The sequence below is a fragment of the Anomalospiza imberbis genome, chromosome 11 (assembly GCF_031753505.1).
Source record: "Anomalospiza imberbis isolate Cuckoo-Finch-1a 21T00152 chromosome 11, ASM3175350v1, whole genome shotgun sequence".
NCBI lineage: Eukaryota > Metazoa > Chordata > Aves > Passeriformes > Viduidae > Anomalospiza > Anomalospiza imberbis.
Window position 1 is genome coordinate 18,125,301 of NC_089691.1, and position 19,786 is coordinate 18,145,086.

Genomic DNA, 19,786 nt, shown 5'->3' on the forward strand with positions numbered 1-19,786 from the left:
TGTGCTTCCAAAATCCAGGACAAAACATTATGCTCAAGATTTTCCTCCAGAGGCTGGAATGAGACTTAGGACTCAAAGGTATCTTGCTGCTCCATATTCATATTGATAGTGAGTTTAAAAGGATAAAAGATCGGTCTTAAAGAGTTATAAAATATCGGTAGTCCAAAGAAAACAATTTTTGCACTCACAAATTCAAGTTTAATTCTAGATTTAAAGCTCATTTTTCCAATGGCCAACTGAGGTAGGTGGAATTACAAAACCACAATAATTTCAAGATGTCATAAGAAACTTTATTTTACACAAGGCTGAGAATTAATTCCTTAAGTATTTTACTATTCCTGAAGTATTTTACTATTCCATTAAGTATTCCATTACTTATTCCATTAAGTATTTTACTATTTACTTCTCCACGTACAATTTTTTCCTAACACTGGAGGAAACACATTTTTTTCCTAACACTGGCCAAATTCTGCCCTTTTCACTCTCAGCCCAGTCCTTAATTGGGAAGCTTTCCCTGAGAGAGGACAGCAGGTGTTGGCCTTCAATTAATAAAAGATTGGCATGGGGAGATCAGGGGCTGCTCCCAAGTACCACCAACCAGTTGCCAATTCAGATCCAATCCAGAGCAATCACATCTGGAAGGCAGCACCAGCTAACACCTGCACCTGAGCTGTGAGACCAGGAGAACTGGTGGATTCTTATCAATTTCTAGAAAACTCAGAGAAGTCAAGGTGATTTTTTTTTATGCAATTCAAATAATATTCCCCAATCACCAGAGCTGGAGCAGCCTTCTAAACAGCTGAAGAAAAGGGCCATGGAATAAGTGGCATGAACCCAGACAATCTCTGGACCATGGAAAAGCAGAAAGCTCTTCAGTGTTGGACTAAAATCTATCACTAAGTCTCTTGTTCCCCTTTGCCTGTGTTTTTCTTCAATAATTGGGAGATTTTAGCTATCAGAGTATGTCAAACCTGTACCTTCCACAAGCACTGAAGTCACTCAGACAAATATATCAAACATCAATATGAAACTACAATGGAACAAAAAAAAGAAGTCTGCTACAGCATCATCTAAACATAAGACACTAAGTAATAGCATTTTTAAAAAATCTATTTCACACAGATGAAAATCATTACAGTTCTCTAGAGACCGTCTCTCTCTCTGCAGCTCCCCATGTCATTTCCTAGCTGGTAAAAATGTGCCACAGGATATCAAAAGACGGTTACGTTCTTCTAATTTTAATATTCCTCTAATCCAATAATGGCTTGTTTACTGCTTTCTAATTTAAAGGTAATTCATTAGATGTATCCTGTCACGTCTTATTGGCAATGAAGGCATAAGGATCTTACACAGAGCTCTGAGGCATGTCAGTCATACTGCTAATATTCTGTGTGGGTCCCTCAATGCAAAGGGCTATCGATGCAATGGCACTGACAAGGGACTGTGTGTGTGTAGCTACATACAAATCACAACCAAAAATATTAAAAGACTTCAGGGGTGAAGTCTGGACCCAAAAATTTATTGTTTAGCATTGTGAATTCTAGCAAAAAGAAATAGAAGTGATTTGAGTGCAAATATTTGTGATAGCCACAAAAGGGTCTTGCACAGCCTGTGGGGAAGCCCCTGCCTGACCTGCAGGGGAATTGGATGAGTCTGCAGCAAATGATGAAGGTTAAGGAAACATGAGACAGAAGAGGCAGCCTGAACTCCAAAATGAACATGCCAGGAGCCAGAGCATGCCAGGCAACATCTGTTGTGATTCTCCAAAAGCTACCCCGAGTTTTTGAGCAACCCTAAGGCAAAGGGACAGGAACTGAGGCCAAGGGCCTCAGACCTGCTGGACCTTGGCAGCACGGAGGCACCAAGGCGAGGGTTGAGAGCACAGCGGGAGCCATCGGCACAGCGGGGCAAGGCTCTTTCCTGCCTCACCAGCCACGGCAGCATCCCCCTGGCTGCGCGGTGTCCCTCCTCACTCCCACGGAGTCTGTGCCCATCCCCGGGAGCAGCTCTTCTCCGAGCAATCAGGCGAAGGAAAGCGATTCACTACAGGTGAAAGCACTGTGTGCTCAAACACGCTGCCCAGGCAGCTCTCCTGCCACAAGGGCTGGGAACTCTTTGCCTGTTTACACTCTGCCAGCAGCCAGCTCAGCCACATCAGCTCTCCCTGTGCCTGGGCACTGATATGCCCGTTTTCAATAATCTCTTCCCAAGAAGTGAAACCTTTAACAAACCGAACTAACCCCACACGTGTGGCTGCTCAATGAATTGCTGACTATCCCAGAGGAGGACACCAGGCTGGGAAACACGGTGACACCGTGCCAGGAAACCTCGCCGCTCGCACAGACCGGCGTTATTCCCCAGGAGCACGGCAGGATCACCAGTTTGGAAGCCAGTTTGGGTCAGTACGTGTCCAAACCCATCCCCTCATTGGCTGTCGGTGATGTCATGCCCGTGCATTAATCCCCGGTGACTGCAGGTTTAACATCACTCGTATCACCCCATCTCTGCTAACGACAGTGACCACGCGCCTTGGAGGAAATTACTCGAGCAGAGAACAAAGCAACTTGTTGAAACAGGCAAAGTCGCATCTCTTAAGTGATTATTTCCAGCTTTTCTTTTGTCAGAGTGAAGTTGCTGGGGTCAGGAGATGACACGTGCCTCGCTGAAAGGAGTGAGTATTGTTAGAGCTCTGTTTTAAAGAAAGTAAATCCTCCCACTCAGAAAGGTGGAAGTGCCAGTGGTGGGAAACCAACTGCTCTGGGAAATGAAAGTATCTCAGGAGCTATAAAATCGGTAGCTGAAATTATAAACACTTTTTAAAAGAAAAAAGAAGGGAAAAAAAAATAGAGTGACTTGTAAAGAGCAAGCTTGACCCTTTGCTAGACCCTCATCCCTGGAGGAACGGGGGCAGTAAATGAATTTCGCGCACACGCCCCAGTGCAGAGACAGATCGAACTCCAGGACCAATCCTTGGAGCGCTCCGCACTGACACTCTCGCAGCCACTCTCCCGGAGCCTGCCCAGCCCCAGGGCTCGCTGCAGACGTTCTGGGGAGCGCGGACACCGCAGGCACTGCCGGCACGGGGGTACCCGCTGTGGGCATCCCTCTGCCCCCGGCCGGGCAGCCCCGGGGCCTCGTGGGGAGCAGATAAATCACTGTTAGCCCCACACTCGCCGTGATTGCGCTCCGAAACACAAGTTACCTAACAGCTGAAGCGACGCTTCTCTCCCAGCTGCCTCCCCCCGGAGCGCACCACGCACCCCCCGCCCGGGACGCGCAGCGCCCAGCGCCGGCCCCGACAGCCGGGGAGAACCCCGACTCCAGCCCGGCCCCGGCACCTCCCGGAGGGCAGCCTCAGCTCCTGGCCCGGCCCGCAGCTCCCGGCATCGAGCACCAGCCCGGGCAGGCGGAGGGAGCCGCGGCCGCAGCGCAGCCCGGCCCCGCGGTGCCCCAGCCCCGCTCCCGCTCACCTGGCCGCCGCCTCGCCCGGGGAGCGGCTGCGGAGGCAGGAGCAGCGTGCGGGGAAGGGGAATCACCCACAGGGGAGCGAGGAGAGCACTCGGCGTTCAGGCTGCCAGGAGGATGCTCCGCACAGACTCCCGCACGTAGCGGCGCAGCGCCCAAAGTGGCTTTGGAACTCCCCTCCCACTCCTCCTCCTCCTCCTCAGAGCCTGGGGAGGAAGCACGGTGTTACGGCTTCGGCGTCTCTCCCATCTCCGCGGAGCATCCTCCCTTGGCTCTCCGCGGTCCCTGACCCCGCCGCGCACCGGGAGCGCAGAGCCAGAGCTGCTCGGGCGCGCTGCCCCTCCTCCCTCGCTCCCTCTGCACCGGGCAAGATCGCGCTGCCTTCCGGAGACAGAGCCTTCGCTCAGCCCGGGCTTTTAATCGCCTGACGGAGTCCTGACCTTATTTCAGCGTCCGAGTGGTTGCTGCTCAGCCGAGGGAAGACGCGGGAGATGTTTCCTAGCTCGGAGCCGGGCCGGAGTTCGCAGCATCTTTCGGAACACCTGCAACTTGAGAAGGGAGCGGGGGCTCAGGCCGTAACCTCCCCACTCCTCTTACCGCATGTCCACAGTCCTGCGGGTTATCAATAAATCATCATCTTCACAAATTCGGTTTAAATGTTCAAAATGAAAGCTGGTGTTTCCCTGGCTACAAAGTCGGGGTCACTTTGCCTTTCCAGCGGCCACCGGGAAACGAAGTCTCCTCCTTGCTCTGCCACTGACTCTCTACAACCTTTATCCCTCCACTTTATGCCCTCAGATTCGCCCGTAGCTCTGCTGCTCACCTAAATAGTGACGTCCAAAGAAATGCTTCGGGGGCTGTCAGGCATTTAAATGCGTGTAGAATCGAGTCTCATTTCTGTGAGAGAGGGCAGTGTCTCACCGTAGGTAACCACAGGGCTCGGTGCAACAGTAGGTTGATCTCGGCTATATTACCTAAATCCTGTTGTGATACAGATCGTCATCCTCCTGGACAAACATTCCTTTAATTGGAAGAATCACTGAAAAAATGCCTTGTGGAGTAGAGCAAGCTACTTTTATCTCAGGAAAACCCTCGCTGGCTACTTTGAGGAATGGCAAATTGCCTTCTGAGTTGTCTTTGTGCAAGTTCTCTAGTCTGCATGTGAAAAGCAGTAAAAATCCCAGCAGCTTCCACACCATCGTTCACAGAAAATTAATAATCCAGAAGCAGATTCTCACATCCTGGAAAAATTCACTTAGCCTGAAAGAAAGGGTCCAAGTCCCCAGCCTTAGTTCTTCCTCATCTCATGTTAGCACAATTCAGCTATGCTCTTTTAATCAGCAGGACTTGCAATATAGTCAAAATAGGAGGGAACAAGCCCACAGCATGAGACCACATCTCTCCATCTCATTCCTTACCTGAGGAGCTTCCTTACCTGTCACCTTCTTGCCTACTGTTTCTGATACTTAGCACCCCTCCAGACCTCTAGTGAGCCTAGAAAAGGGGAGAGAGAAAAGGCAGAAGCAGGAAGGAAGTCCACGGTTGCATAAGGAAATGTGAGATGCAGATGTGGGTAAAAGGATGTACTGATGGGAAATGGAAAGATTTAGAGGACAGGAGACACAAATTAGCAGGAAGAAAGGTCTCATCTTGCTGCCTGGGGTACAGTTTGTTGAAAGTGGGCTGGTCAGGACATCAGACAGGAATTGTGTAGGATCAACAACCCCCTGGTACGTGGATGGAGCAATTTACCAGCTGTGGGTACTTTTACTGGGCTACTGAGCCACAGGAGACAGCAGTTCACAGCTCTCCCTGGCCTGTGCTCATAATTCCTCCCCATCTCTTAGCCTCAGTTTTCCCATCCAGACAGCAGAAACAGCCCCATTTCTAGCACTGGGTTGCTGTCAAAACGAATTAAGAGGTCTAAAGAGTACTTTGAAATGCAGATATTATGCTCACTAGTTTTAATGTCTCCAAAGCGGCCCCCAGATATCTCTAAATCCTCAACATATCCCTGATCAATTCCTGTTCTGCATAGGAGGAAGCCAGGCAGAGGGACAGAGGCTTTAGTCCATCTCTTTTATGTTGTGTTCTGAGGGTCCCCCTGACCTTGCCACGGCTCAGGTTCCCAATTTTTGTCCCACAGGGTCTCATCCCACCCAAAGCCACATTTTGCTGGTGACACAGAACAAGCTCCATACATGCAGAGCCTCCACTCCTGATTATTAATTACTACCCAATTAGTAATAAATTACTACCCCCCAGAAAGCTATTTCCTCTGGCAAGTCGAGCTTCCATCTCCTCCCTCACCCTGGAGTTGCACCATAATTCTGGCATCCCCTGTGCCCCACAGGGCCCTCCAGAAAGCTTGGGCACTGTGGGGCCGGACTAACCCCCCACCCCTGTATTTTCCTTGCCTTTGCAGGTGCACTGGGAAGGAGCAGGACACAGGAGCTTCTGGTCCCCAGGCCTGTGATCAAATTATCTCTCCCTCTGTCACACATCCTAATCATCACAGCTGGCGGCCATGCCAACAATATTAACGCTGCTGAGTAGCTTTCAGTTTTGCAATTAGCAAGGTTTTCTGCTTCCCTCAAATAAAAAATGGGCTGGTGCTTCTTAGCACTGCATAAATGATACAGAGACATTCAGGGCCCACGTTCCTGCCTTGTTGAGATGAACCGACATTAGAAGTGCTGGAGATATTTTAAGTCTTCTGAAGATTAAAATGGTTACAAAGCTTATTATTTCTAAACATGTTTATCCCGCCTCTCTTTTTTTTTGTTTGCAAAATTAGGCAAAGCACAGTTTAAACAAACAACTATTGTACTATTAAACATTGATTAAAGAAAAGGGTTCCATTTAAATTATTAAGTGGTAAGATAAAAAAGCATCCCTTCTCTTTTGTACGCTACTTTATTCAGAAGTCAAACTTCTGTAGTCTCACTGAATGCTAATGAGCAGCATAATAATGCACAAGGGCAAGAGGGGGCTGAGTAATTAAAAACAGAGGCCAGAAATCAAAGGGCTTGAAATACACTTAAGAAAATAATTCAATTATACATTAGAAACCTGGGATAATCAAGACACATCCCACAGTTTCATTCATCATTATGCCCCAATTTTATATCTCTACTGCTTTGCTGTACACAGGAAGCAGCAATTGGGACTTTCATGTGTGATGCCTCAGCTGGAGAGACAAAGGCAACGTGCACTCAGGTCCCTTCCTCATCTCTGCTCCTTGAAAAAGGCTTCACTTGAGTGAGTACATTCTGACTTATCTGATATAGGGAAATATTTTTGGCCACAAGATAATTCTGTATTGGTTCTATATTCCTTTTCTCTGTAGCTTTGCAATTAATTAACACAAATCTCTGCACTCACCATTTTATCTTCCCTACAAATCCATCTTCCACCACTCTCTTTGGCTCCTTCACCTCTTCCCATGGCTTCAGGCTTGCCTGGTTATCCACAAAAACATCTGCCAAGCAAAGCAGTGGGCAGGTTTGTCCAGCAAACTGTGTGCTCAGCTGGGGTGGCATCATGAGACTCTGAGCTTTTCACACAACACAAGCTGGGTCAAGAAGTCCTGATGTAGCTTTGCAATGTCACTTTTATGGGTCAAGGAGTCCCAGCACAGCTCCTGGTCTCCAAGACAGCAAAGCAGACTGTAACATTTGTAAGGAATTCCAGTGCCATGTAATAAAACAAGGAAAAATGAGACAGTTTAGTCTTGTTCAGTGACTTTGGAGGATTTAAGTGATTTTTGCCTTGTGCAATCTGGTTGCAATAAGCAATTCTCAAACTTAGACTCATTGCACTGACTCCAGCTTAAAGGAAGCAACTGTAAGTGATGCATTGTCATGGAAAAAAAACCCAGAAAAAAGTGGAAACTAGAGTCTCCATCTGACAAAGAAGAGCACTGTGTTCACAAGCTTTGCAGATGCACAAATTGTTACCTCCTTTTGGTACATAATTAAGGCAATGACAGGAAAAAAACCTTGGAAACAACCCAGAAAAGAAAAAAATCAGGAATTTTAGCAAAACCAACAGTGACTTGCATATCAGCTTCCTGAGAAATCAGAGTCTGTTTGTCTCATTAGAACTTTTAAAGGTTGAAGCATAGAGACTATGAGTTGTCTCTAATGAGCAATGGAGTCAAACCAGAAACTGCTGTGCTCCACAAGGCTAGAGGAGCTCTGAGTCCAGTACAGGTCACAACTTTGACCAGTGAGAAAGGGAAACAAGAACCTCAGGTCGAGTTTTCCAAAACTAGGGGTCTCAAAACGAAAGTTCTGGCTCAGCAGATGGGGATTGTTTAGTGTAGTTCCAACTATTTACTGAGCTTTGCTGCATCTTCCATTCAGGAAAAAACAAAAGGCTGCATGAGAAGGGCCAATTTCAACCAGTGTATGACAGCAGCTAATGTGGTTGTCTCAAGATTTCCCCAGCCTCATCAGCCACATCTTCCTCAATCAGAAATAAAGCTCTTTTCGAGATTATTCAGCTGCTCCACCAAAAAAGATGCACACTCACTTGTTACATAGGAGATCATTAAGACAAACAAACCAGCTCATAATGTCAGTGGAGCAGCTGTTTGCCAAAGGTGGAGAGGGAAATGTGCAAGTTAAGACAGACATTAAATTTCAATCTACAGTGAGTTACAGAGAAAAATATGCATTTCCCCCCATTTTTCTAATGAGGAATTAATTTTTCAAAGAGAAGACACAGTCAGACACCTTGCTTGATTTGCAGAGGGAGTGACTGGAAATGGGGAGCTGCACCCAAGGCAGAGCCTGAGCCACAGAGGAGCCCCAGTGCTCAATATTCGTTTCTCAAGTTTGTGGTTGAAATACTCTAACAGATATCTTAGTGACATCCTTTTCCAAGAAACAGTCTGGGGCAGTAATTCTGACAGGACAAGTCAGCTGTAATGAATTTCTTTCCTCAGCACAGATGGGGCCTCGCTTTACTCACATGCATTGCTCCTTCCACTCCCTAAGACTACGTGGAGACAAGAGAAAGCAGCTCTGGCCTCTTATCTTACCTGCCTGAAACAATATAGTGGCAATCAATAAATGAACTACATTTTCTTTAAATATGCAATTACATGGAATAGATTACAGAAGTGACAACACCCCGAACAACTCCACAAACACAGAGCTGGGCTCTGATTTCTATCACTATGAAATGAAAGTCGTGTAGTTACTCATTTACAGCTCAAAGCTGCATTATTTTCCCTGACTCAGGCTCTATTGGTAGTCAGCTGAACACTCTAAAGCAGAAATACCAACTCATCTTGATATTCCTTCCAAAGTAAATAATGATTTACAAAGGAGGGGGGGAAATCTCCTTTCCCCTCCCTCTTTCAATTCATTAAGCTCAACTGTAATAACCAGTGAGGCATACAGGAAAGGGTGAGGTATCTCTGCCTCTGAATATTTAATTCGGGACTAAATGTAATGCACAGCATCCTTGCACCCTTGGGAGTTCAGCAGCCAATATGCCAATGAATATATCCTGACAATAGTGATTTTTTCTGCACTTTGGAGGCATGAGTGACATTTGCTCACCACATATGTTACATCGGATGCTGAGGTCTACACTTGTGAGAAATTAATCAGAATCCATCTGTTTCCTTCTCATCCTGGACAATTTCATTACAACTTAACCAAAGATTATAGGATTCCCATGTCTGTGTCCCCAGCCCCCAGCCCAGTCTTGGTGTTCCTGTACCGAATGATTAAAGCTGCTTAGTTTAAGTAAGGTCAGAATCAATCTTCCTTCCTGTAGGGAAAAGCATAATGCTCATGGGCAGGGTCCAAAATCTGCTCTAAATTACATGCAGGTAAATCCAGAATATCCCTGCTGAACCAGAGTGTTCAGACTTATCACGAAGCAGGTTGTGGACCTTGATCTACCAATACATTCTTCTGGTGGCTGATTTTGGTGGATATCAGGCTCAAAAGGGCACAAAGTCAGTCACTGCAGGTCCTCTGTCACATTTTTCATTTACCTGTCCAGGTGGTGAAGGGGGATGGCTCAGCCCATCTGTGGGGCTTAGAGACACCATGACACTCTTGGGGAAAAACGTGCTCTGGCTTAAAATACTGCCCATACTTAGGTGGCTTAGAAAATTCTTTGCTTATTTCATATTTACTGGTACCTCTTTAATTCTTTGGAGTGGCAAGGGAGAACTGGACAAAAAGGTTGCTTGGACCCTGATTTGTAATGCTGACATTTGCATAATTATGGATGAAGAGCTTAAAAGTGAGGGATTCTAGGAGTTCTTTGGACAAGGCACAAATGGCTTAACAAGGCCAGAAGCAGAAATATCCATGAGATTCTGGTACCAAATTACTCCGTGACAGTTCCAAACATGAGGCTTCCTGAATGACAGAGAAGCCAAAGCTGTGAACCAAAAAGAGAGGTTTCCATGACAGAAATTGGGCAGAGAGACACAGAGTGGGAGGACCGGGAAAGCCCAATAAAGAGGAAAAAGAGCTCCAGAGATAAGGAGCTGAGAGGCAGCTGTAGCACCAGGGGTCTGCATGTCAGGGAGGCCAAACTTGACTTGAGGGATGACGGATGCTGGCTGCACGCAGTCATGGCAGGTCCCAAAACCTTTTTGCCACTTACCTGTGACTGTGGCAGAGAGACCTCAAGCAAAGGAATTCACCCAGCAGTGGGAGGTGGAAGCTGAAGGCGGGTGAGATGTGCAAAACAAAAGATCAGCAGCAGCCCGAGAGGGAAGCTGGAGAAGCTCCCTGAGCTGCTGCCTCCCTCACTGCTCCCAGCCATTATTCCAGCTGACTTGCAGATACCTGATAGTTATTTTTGAAATGAAGGTGTGTTCAGATCACACTGTCACAGCCTGTCTGTTCAATCAGGAGTTACTTGATCAGGTGGTTTTTTGCTGTAACATAATCACAGGATACCACGGCTGGAAACGGGACCTCCATTCCAGCTCCAGGGCTGGATACTTCCTTGCCAATGAGATATTGACACACTGGGAGATAGCTGTAAAAGAAAAGGAAGATCTTGCATAAATTAACTTATGCTATTTATAGACACGGAGAGCAGCCTATCCATGGGACCATCTGCTAATCTATGTCCCATGGCAATTAAAGCCAACATTTCACGATATCTTCTCCATCAAGGGCTAAGATTATGCACTGAACTCCTTTTTTTAGTATAACACTAACCTTGTATCTGTGCTGTTTAGTGTCTCTTTCCTACTTTCCATGGCACTTTCCATGTCCATTCTCTGAGTGCCTGCTGCAAGAAAGAAAAAACTCAGAAGGATGATTTTTATTAATTTATAATGAAGAGGGGAATAGGTTTCTCATGTTTCTCAATAACTTCTCTGTTTTGATAACAAGAAAACAGACATTATGTACTAAATTAATGGATTTATATATTTGATGCAAAGTGATCTTCACAAAATCAAATTTTATCAATACTTCTTGTTACAAATAAACCACATACATTCTCAGAAGTAACTTACGATTTTGGACATTATGTTTTTAATGTTCCTACCCAAGATGCTTCCAAAAATTATCAAAAACCTGAGAGCAGACCTCTTTTCTTCAGACCATCTCATCTTCCTCGAGGAAAGCTGAAAGCGTGAAAAGTATGGCATCCAAACATTCTGCTTTAGAAAATATGTAAAGACAAAATCCAACTGCAGTTACTGTACCACTTGTCCAGATTATAGATAGAGAATTTTCTGAAGTAACTTGAAAGCTTGAGTCCTACTGCCTTATTCTCTGTCTTTTCATACACAACACATTTTTATTACTCCATGTAATTTTAATAATTTATACTGGCACCATCACTTTAGCAATTGCATTCACTACATTTAGCAAAAAGAGTTTCTATAACAGCAAGGAAGAAAATACATAAGATTCGATTAGCAGGAGGGTTTGCAACAAGGCAACCTTACAGCAAGAGTGAAGGGCTCCTGCTCAGGCCAAAGATATTATTTTACAGAAATAATTACAGAAATACATGTTTCATGGACACTAATACATTTGGTTAATTTAAAAAAATAAAGGCTTTCTTAGCTAGTGAGTTGATCAATTACACAAATAAAAACTGGAGTAATGCTCCACCTCTGTCACAGCTGGTATCACAGAAAGCTCTTTTCCAGCTGTGTGGGGATGCGTGTGAGGGAGGGAAAGAAATGGAAACATGAAGCAGAGACACAACCACACCTTATCCCACGTTGGGCTGAAACCTCACTGCAGTCACAAGACAATTAGAATTATGTGAGCACGGAGCTTTCCCCAGTTTATGCTGGCTGAGCCCCTCTGTGGGGAATGATCACCTCCCAAATATCCCTCCACTCTCTCTGGCTTCCACTTTCCATCACAGGATACAAAACCTGAGCTGTATACCCACAACTGTCCTCCCAAAGGTCCAAACTCTCTGCTCAAAGCCTAAGGGTTATTTTGCAAAGTCCTAGAGGGGGAAAACTGGTGTGATCCCTTCCCTCCGCAGTTAAAAAGTCATAACAGACCATTACTGGCTACGGATATAACATACACAGAGTGTGCCAGGGCAGAGATGTAAGTATTTGTGGAGAGGCTTTAAAGCCAGTGTTGTCCATTTTTGCACATTAAAACCCACAAAGAGTTTTATTTAGAGCACTAAATCCTTTCATTTCTCTCTGGCTAGATTTTTTGCTGTTAAAATATTCATCATGCACTCCAAGAATCTCGATGCCAAGTATTTGTTTTATTTTTTATAACCTTTTAAAATAGTTTCTTTAAAATATCTTCAGGTGTATATATTGCTCTTAAAAAAACACTAAAAATAATGGTTAATTGTAAAATTGAAAAGAGAGAAATGAGGCATCAGGCACTGCTGAGACCTCAGTACAACAAAGGGCGGATTCCACAGAGTTCAGTGTAAAGGGCAAACAGAAAGGGCATTTTTTCAAAGTTGGAAGCTTTCAAAGTTAAGTTTCTTCAGGTTTCACATAAGTAAATGTATCTTTCTATTGCCAGTGGGGGTGGGGGATGGAGGAAGGTTTCTTTAAAGGGGATATTTGTGTCAAAGGCTTACATTTACATTTCCCTTCAGATGAACAATATTTTTTCTGAGTTGTGTGGCTGGCACAGAGAAAAATCAGCATTTCCTGTCTGAAAATTCCCCTCTAATCTTGATAGCCTGGAGGCTGAGCCCAGCTCGTCCTATAGCTTTTGGGATGGTGGCAAATCAGGCACCCTCTGCCTGGGAAGACCCTTTGGGTGGAGTGTGTGACAGAGCTCAGCTCGCCCCCGGTGCTGTGCTGCTCCTCACCCTGCAGCCTCCCCAGCCAGGGCTGCTGCATGTGATCAAATGCAATCTGGCAGCTGTGAAGCTCGGTTACAAATGCCTGGCAAGAGATTACCTTCAGCTTCCAGAACATTTCTTTTAATCTGAAGAGATGCAGACACCTCCCCTCTTCTCCCCATGAGCCTCTGCTTTATGCATGGAGTCAACCTCATTCTCAACACCACAATTTGAACCATTATGTTCCCTTCTCTAAAGCCATCTGGGATTTAACTCCTTCCACATGAAAACAAACAAACAAACAAACAAAAAAACATTTGGCACCTCCTCCGGGAGCTCTGTGGCCACTGGTGCTCCTTGGAGGACACAACAGCATCTCCATGTGACTTCATAGAGCATTTGTGCCATTGCTTCTCTGTCCAAAGGGCTGCCATTCTGCATCTATATAAACACAGAAAGCAGAAGCTAATATTTACCAGTGATCGTCTCCCAGGAACAAGGGATGTGCTTGTACATTGTTATTCCACCTGTTTTGTTTTCTCTCCCAGACACTGAGTGAGATTAATGAAAAAAAGGCAAGGCTGCATTTGTAGACACTGACTACACTATTACTGAGCACAGAACTTAACACTGAATGTCTGGGTCATTTAAAAAGTGGCCTGCATTCGTGAGAAAAAGGATTTGGTTTATTTATGGACACCAGAGGGACACACTGGATTCACTACATCATAGGCTTCCCAAGCAAAATGCTCCAGTTAAGGCAAAGTAAAGACATCCCACAACTGTGGAGGGAGCTTATTCTTTTTCAGCAGATTGCTGGTTCTATGGCACATTAGATATCATTAATGGATTAAATAACTTTTATGAAACATGACCTGCTATTTCCAGAAACAAGTCTTTTAACTTTACCACAAATATTTCCTCCAAACTCTTTGATTTTCATTTAGTGTCTATCTAAAAGGCTAAAGACCCAGGCACTCCACTCAGTTGCACTGACATTATCTTTTAATTAGCAGAGGTCACTTAATGCTTTTAGTGCAATCAACAGTTGCTTTCTTTCCATGATCAACTACAAGAGCACCACAGTTAATGCAGACTGATTAAAACTTGAAAATCCTTTAGTGCAGGAGTATCTCAGGACAAATATAATCAAGCTACTGCCTGTAGATCATTTTCCTTGACAGCTTTGATTGCAGCACCACCAGGAAGAACAAGCCAGGAGCTGTGCAAGGCCTCTCTTGTCCCATGGGTCTCACTGAACCCTGATAAAGCCATGGGTGAGATTAATCCCCAGGGTTATCTCCACCTGCATGTGTTGGACAACCATTGAGTGCTCCCAAAACCTTGTCTCAGTAGGGGGAAAACTAAAATTAGTGCTCACAAGTGGTTGATAAATGATAAGTAAAGCTCACACTGGAGAGATTTACACAACTCACTGCTTGGCACTGCAGCTGAATGCACACATGAAAAATTAGGACCCACCGCATTGTCTTGCAAATGTGAGACTCCCTCATATGCAGATGAAGCTGGGATCCTTGTCTGATTTCAGTGGAGAAAGACCTATTGGGTATTTGGTAGTGAGGAATTGGTCAGAAGTGAACAAGGTTTTTGGGAATAGGGACCATGTTCAGTTCCAGAGAGTGGCAAGTCTTCTATTTCAGTCACCTGCCCTGTTAAGGGACAGATTTTAAAAGCTAAAGGCAGACAGATTGGGCTATTGTCTCCAATATCTAATAATTTTGTTAATCCTTATTATTTTGACCCATTCACAAAGAAAATTATGCCAGGAAACCAATAATAACCATTCCTTTTTAATCCCAGCATTATATCTGCTACGGATCTTGCAAAGTCAGTAAAATGAGAAGAACTCTTCCTATGCCAGTTATAAATTAATGAAGGTTTTTAATCTTGGTAGCTTTTCATTGCTAGACAAGGAGCATATGTCAGAAGACATATCACAAACAAAAAAAAACCAGGATGAACCAGACAAAAAAAAAAAAACAAATAGAGCAAGCATGTCCATTTAAAAAACAATTACACAGAGCTCCCTTGGAATGGCCATATACATCCCCAGACCAGCCGCTTTCATCTCCTCTGCTGCATTTAGGTTATGAAAGGATTTAGTTTCCCAAGAAAAGAATTTGAGACACAAGGAAGGCAGGGCAATTTTAAATTAAACAGCATGGCTATGGTAACATCTGCAATAGATTGGATGCCCTAAACAACAGTGCAGGAGAGATCTGTCGTCTTATCTACGGTTTGGTAAATAATTTCTCCTACTTCAAGGGTCATTACATCTTCAGCTCTTTCTGTCATCTGTGATTCCACTGAGGGGCTAAAGAATAAAGTCTCTACAGGTGCTTGTGGTGCAAGTGAGCAGCTATAAATAACATCCTGGAGTTCTCTGTGCGGGGTATAAAAACCTCATTCCCAGCCTGACGTGCCTTCATTAGGCACTGACTCCCAGCCTCTCCTGACATTGGATTTGGCAGGTGGTCACTGAGCAGCAATATGAGCCATTAGGGAAAAGGTTTCTCTGTTCCCCCACATCCCCAAAGCTCCACAGGGCTCTCCAGAGAGAAATGGGGATTTGGGGTGGGAGGAAATCCCGCCAAGCGGCGTGTTCCCAAAAGGGTGATTCAGCACGAAAACCTCCCTCTCCAGTCCTACAGCCTGAGCTCCTTAGGTGGGGAATGACAGGGCGTGGGGTGGCAGCAGATCCCCACCGTGGGGTTGCTCTCCCACATCTCTCCCCAGCTGTCCCCGGGCATTGGCTGCAGCCAAGCGGAGCTTGGGGCTCCCTGGGAGCCACCCAGAGCCACACACCACGGCTCCAGTGCAGGCTGAGGTGAGCTAAAATAAACCCCTCAGTCTGCCTGGAGACTGCTTCCATCGCTGGGGAAGAGATTTAAGGCTGGGGCTGGTGCAGCAGCATCTCCCTGCTGATCCCTGGAGGGACACAAGCTTGGTGCTTTACCAACACAAAGAAGAGTCATGAAGAACATAAAGGCTGTGGAGGGGTTCTCATTGTAGGGGTGCTGGTTTTTGGAGAGTGCCAAAAATAAGAGAGTCGCCCTAATTAAAGAAAAGGGGGGGAAATCCCAACCAGATTTTGTGTACAAGGTATTAAAACTAAAAGAGCTGAGGAGAAGGTGAAGGGGCAGGCAGAGCTAGACACGTAAGCGGTGCACAGAGACCTCATGGGACAAGGTTAGGACAGAAGTGACAGCTGGTCTGAAGAAATAGCATTTTAAGATCCAAAACTCTGTCAGGAAAATCCAACCTGTGCAGCCCATAGAGGAGTTCAATAAAAAATGGGCAGGCAGAGAAAGGACACAAGGTACATAAATACATGCTTATTCAATAAAGCAAGAAATGGAACAGCAAAATTGGGCAAACGAGGCTGCCTGGTGGTGGGAGACAGCCTGATTTATTTGCCTTGCTGAGATACAGCAGCGTGGAAAACACAGCAGGGAAACTGTGTTGTCTCGGTAGGAATTATTCAGCAAAGGAGGGTTAGGTCATGGCTAGAGCATCACAAAAAGCCTCTGCAAGTCAAGTTTCCACAGGAAGAAAAATCACACAGACGATACATAATTGATGCAGATGTACCATGAGTGCTGAACGCTCTGGGGACGGGGAGGAAAATTATTTAAAAGGGAAAAAAAAAGTCAACAAATAGTTAATAATAAAGCAGGAGTGACTTCTAATTACCTGTACAGAAATGCCTACAGCCCTTGCCACAGTGACAAGCTGTTTCTTAGCAACTCAGAGGCAGCTTTTGGGAGGACTCCTTCCAAGGAGGGAAGCTCCCACCTTCTGGGGAGCAAAGTTCAGCGGTGAACTCTGAGTGCATCATTAGGTTTTAGGGGCTGTGGTACATTGTAGGGATGTGTTTTACCTCCTGTAGGAGGAAAGCAGGGATCCAGAATAAAAGATCTGGGAATGTGGACAGGAATCAAGCAGCTCTGTAAAGGAGGATACTGAAGTAATGGATTTGGCATGAGGAACACCCAGGAGTTTCTGGTAGAAGAGGGGTGCATCACCACCTGAGTCAGCAGCACACAGAAAAGTGCAGATTCTCAGAGCCAGATGGTTTCACCCAAAAGCTCTGCAAGGAGAAAGCAACAGAGCTGCTAGTGCAGAGATCCTTTCCCATTAAACCCCTTCTTTGAGAAACGCTCAAGACAAATCCATTTCCAAGCCAAGATTTCTTTTTCCTTGCCAAAAAAGCTGATTATTGGGGGAAGTCAGCAAAAGCAACCCACCTGAACCTTGCTGAACAACACATTTCTACAGAGCAAAACTGCACCTTTCTACAAGCAAATCTGAAAATAATATGGGAAACTCAAAAAAAAAAAATCACATGATCTTTAAAATCATCCCAGGCACAGGCACTGGCAAGGGCCTGTTGATGAGCCAAAATATCCAGGAGAGAGGCAATATTGCCATGGCTCAAGAATTGGTTAGGAGACAGTCATAGGTGGTTAATTTTTAAATGGATCAAAGACCTGCATCACCACTGATGTTTAATAAATTAATGAGATGGAAAAGTACACAAAGAATAAATGTCAAATAGCAGAGAGGAGCTAGGAAAATTGCAGGGGTTCAGGAAATCTGCATGAGCAGACATACAGAAAAATAAACACACTCAGAGCAGCCCTACTCCTCCATAGACATGACGATTTTAATTCACTGCTTCTAGTGATAATTAATGGTGAAAAAGAACAAATCTAAATGGAGCTGCTTACAACAGATCTGCCTAAACTTTTCTCTGTGGAGTGCTGGCTGGGAGAATGGTGAGCAGAATGGTGTCCCCATCTCCAGTGCCACCAGACCCCTCCTCTTATGCAATCTCAGTGCCACTGAAGTCCCAGGAGGGATGAGTTGTGGGTGTCTGTGTGGGCAGTGCCAGCCACCACCCCTCATCTCTGACTGAAGGCAAAAGTCCAAAGGATAACCAAAAAATAACATCAAAAAGAAGCAGCTGGGGACTTGTTAACTCCAAGAGTAACAGAATATACAGAAGGTTAATTGACACTTGCCCCCAAACGAGAGAAACTTGGGATTTCTTCTCAGTAATGAGAAAAAAGAAAGTAAAAAAAAATAAAACAAATAATTTGGTGCCAGGAATTTATAAGTGATGGAAAGATATTCTAGGGGACAAAAAAGCTGCATGGAATGTGCTGTACTTACTCCACAACATGTCAGTGTCCAGCAAGACCTTGCCCATGGTGGGATTTGCGCAAGGATCTACACAGGATTTGCAGTCACATTCCTTTTTATCCTCTTTCACCTAAATGTTCCAAGCACAAAATTAGATATTAGGAAGTAATGCACTGTACTAGTGCATTCAGGAGAAGCCCTTCTCACACAGCAGTGCTCTGATGTGCATTGCAGTGCAAATATTCTCCTGAAAGACACTTTAATAAAGCACTCTATTAAAAATAATCTGCCAGCAGAAGAGTACTGACTGTGTAAATATGATATTGGAGAGCTGGGAGAAAGTAAATATGGGAACAAGCTAACACTGTTTTGTCAGGAGGGGGCAAACCCCCAAAGCCACAGAAATAAGCAAAATTGTTTATTATTTGCCAAACATGAGGTAAAAGTGTTCAGCCAAGCACTGAGTCAGTGGGATCTGGGATGTCCTCAGCCAAGTCCCTCCTGCTGAAAACAAGCTCCTGCCTTGCAGGGATTGTGCTTCCTCCTGCTGTCCCCAAAGTGACAGCAGCATCTTCAGCTGATGTCATTGCACAAAGCTAATACTAAATGCTTTCAAATCTGATCAAACGCTTTCAAATAAAATGGAACTTACATTAAATGGCCAGAAAGCTGTCAGTTCTGGTTTTTAGTCCTAGACTCTCTCCTGAGGTTCTGACTCAAAAAGAAAACATTGTGGCTATTAAGTAAGTAAAGCTTGATTTATCACAACAGCATTTGAAAATGTTTTCTTTGAAGCATGCACTAACAGGTCAAATATTCCCAACTTTTTCTTTGGCTGGAATGTTAAAAACATGGAATAGATAATGTCCAGGTCATTTTTGCAACCAAGGCCGTAAGAAGGAGGTTTGGACCATCTATGTTCTTCTCAATTTACTTAACTTTATTTCTTTTTCCTTAAGGAAGTGTTGTAATAGTCTGAACTGAACTATCTATCCAGTTTTCTTTTGTTAGGGAAAGGCAGTGCTAGGAACACGACACCTTCCGGAGCCTCCATTCCTGCGCAGGCATTACCCATGGAATCTGGGGGGAATGACAAGTTTGGCAGCCTTTCAAAACCTCATCCAGGGAGCAAACAGATTGCTGCAAGAATTCCAATCAAAGCCTTGCTCACACTTCACAATGTACAGACTCGTTTTTCAGCTGCAAATGTTCCTGTTGACAGCTATCCAACTTTGTAATTAGTGACAAGACAGGGAATACTTGGCACTCCAGGTGCACCTCCATCAAAGGGGTCCCCTGGCTCTCACCAGCGCTAGCTCCGACACTTCTGCAGGGTGGGATGTGCTGCCCAAATGGATTTTCACGGAGTGCCAGGAGGGAGACTCCAGGTCCCAGCAGGAGCAAGGGTTCCACCGCACCAAGAGCTGCAGTGTCCCATTCTCCCACCCTCCCTAAAGTGCCACTGAGCCACTTTCTTTGTCAGGGGAACTCTGAGGCCTCAAAACAGCACATGGGGCATCACATCAGCACTTCCTTGTGCTTTGCTGGAGCTGCAGCACTCGAGCTCTGGCTGCTCAGCTCCTTTCACTACCCAGCTCCTCTCCCTGCCGAGCCCTCTGCTCCTCCCCAAGCAGGGCAGCTGGGATGGGTGCTGGAGATGAGGGCTGGGGGATCAGCATCCCACCCTGCCCCTTCCCTTTCCCTGCTGGAAGGCTGCTGACATGGATCCACAAATAACTGACAGCATTAAGGTACCAGGGAGGAAAGTGTTTTGTAAAGAAGAACGCAGGCTACTTAAATAATGAATTAAGAGGCATCAAAAATGCGTATGTAAAAGGACAGAGAGGGAAGGGCTGATAGTTTAGACTATGCTACA

At 45.2% G+C, this 19,786-nt stretch overlaps 1 protein-coding gene and 1 long non-coding RNA gene across 3 annotated transcripts in view; one reads left to right on the forward strand and one right to left on the reverse strand.

The window, feature by feature from the left end:
* TAFA4 (TAFA chemokine like family member 4) overlaps nucleotides 1-4,968 on the reverse strand; it is a 71,053-nt gene extending 66,085 nt beyond the window's left edge. The window contains exon 1 of one of the 2 annotated variants that reach the window (XM_068202214.1): nucleotides 3,906-4,965. The gene's annotated coding sequence lies outside the window, so the exon portion shown is untranslated. Of the gene's footprint in view, nucleotides 1-3,905 lie in introns of both variants that reach the window. The other variant, XM_068202217.1, reaches the window with a different exon arrangement.
* LOC137480398 (uncharacterized) lies at nucleotides 588-1,466 on the forward strand. Its single transcript, XR_011002879.1, has 2 exons — nucleotides 588-690; nucleotides 777-1,466. It is a non-coding gene; the product is annotated as an uncharacterized lncRNA (long non-coding RNA).
* Nucleotides 4,969-19,786: the final 14,818 nt, after the last annotated feature.